At 46.0% G+C, this 1,264-nt stretch overlaps 1 protein-coding gene across 3 annotated transcripts in view; it reads right to left on the bottom strand.

Annotated features, from left to right (window-relative positions):
• Positions 1 to 1,264, bottom strand: part of Carm1 (coactivator associated arginine methyltransferase 1) — a 44,005-nt gene that overhangs the window by 26,437 nt on the left and 16,304 nt on the right. The window lies entirely within an intron of this gene.

The raw sequence follows: 1,264 nt of genomic DNA, 5'->3' as shown, positions 1-1,264 counted from the left end.
GGGGGGGGGGGATAGAGGTTTGGCAAGGGGATCGAGACCCACAGATGGGAACCACTTCTATAGGAAGAAGGTAGCCAAGCTGAGGGGTAGGATGATGTGTCTAGGCAGATATACAGCTCCAGAACTTAGAGGCTCCCATAGCCATGGGCATCATCAGAAGCTAGGAAACATGGAAGGAAACAAGTGGATGTAGATGGGTAAGGGATGCAAGCTACCCTATTAACTAGCTTCCAGAAAACCCCTCTAACACAGGCCCTAGCCCTGCTGCCTACCTACCTAGGGCATCAGGGTCTAGGGACCCTAAGGCCCAGGAGTCCCTGCGCAGACAGTCCCAGGGGACACGCCAAGCCTCTGTAACTACCTACTAGTCAAGCCCTTCTATCTCAGTCCAACCATGGGGCTTTCCTTCGCTTACCATCATCCTTACTGTGTATACATAGGAGGCACAGGTCAGAGGACCACTTGAACTCATGAGTTCAAAACCAACCTGGACAGCATAGTGAGACCGTTCTCTAAACCAACATGCCAGGTGTAGAGGTTCATACCTAATCTCTAGCGTTTGAGAAGCTAAAGATCACCTTGAGTTTGAAGCCAATGTAGGATACATGATGAGTTATAGGTCAGCCTGGGCTACAGAGGGATCCAAAAATCAAAATGGGCTGGGAGATGACTCTGGGTAAAAGCATTAGCTATACAAGCCTACAGACCCGAGTTACATCCCCAGAACTTTTCATGTGATGAAAAGCTGGGTAGATGGCCTGTATCTGTAATCCCAGCACTTCTGCAGGGAGACAGAAGACAGAAATAGGAGAATCACCCAGAAGTTCATAAGCAGCTGACCAGGATATACTGTCAGAAACAAGGATACTTTGCTTTAACAAGGAATTGGGAGTCAGAAGCAACTCCCAAACATTGGCCTCTGACCTCTACACAATATGCCATGAACAAAAGCCTCATTAAAAACTTCAACAAATGAACAAAAGAAAAAACAAAAACAAAACCCAAAACAAATAAACAAACAACAACAAAACCACTCATGGCCTCCTGGTTTCTCAGAGTCTTCAGTAAAAAGTTCCAACTCTGGGGGGCTGGAGAGATGGCTCAGAGGTTAAGAGCACTGACTGCTTGCTCTTCCAGAGGACAATTGCCAGCAACCACAACCTTCTGTGATGGGATCTGATGCCCTATTCTGGTGTGTCTGATGACAGCTACAGTGTACTCATAAAAATAAACTTTTTTTTGTTTTGTTTTGTTTTTTTTTTTT

Source organism: Mastomys coucha, unplaced genomic scaffold (assembly GCF_008632895.1).
Source record: "Mastomys coucha isolate ucsf_1 unplaced genomic scaffold, UCSF_Mcou_1 pScaffold23, whole genome shotgun sequence".
Taxonomy (NCBI): Eukaryota; Metazoa; Chordata; class Mammalia; order Rodentia; family Muridae; genus Mastomys; species Mastomys coucha.
This window is presented reverse-complemented; position numbering and strand designations above follow the sequence as displayed.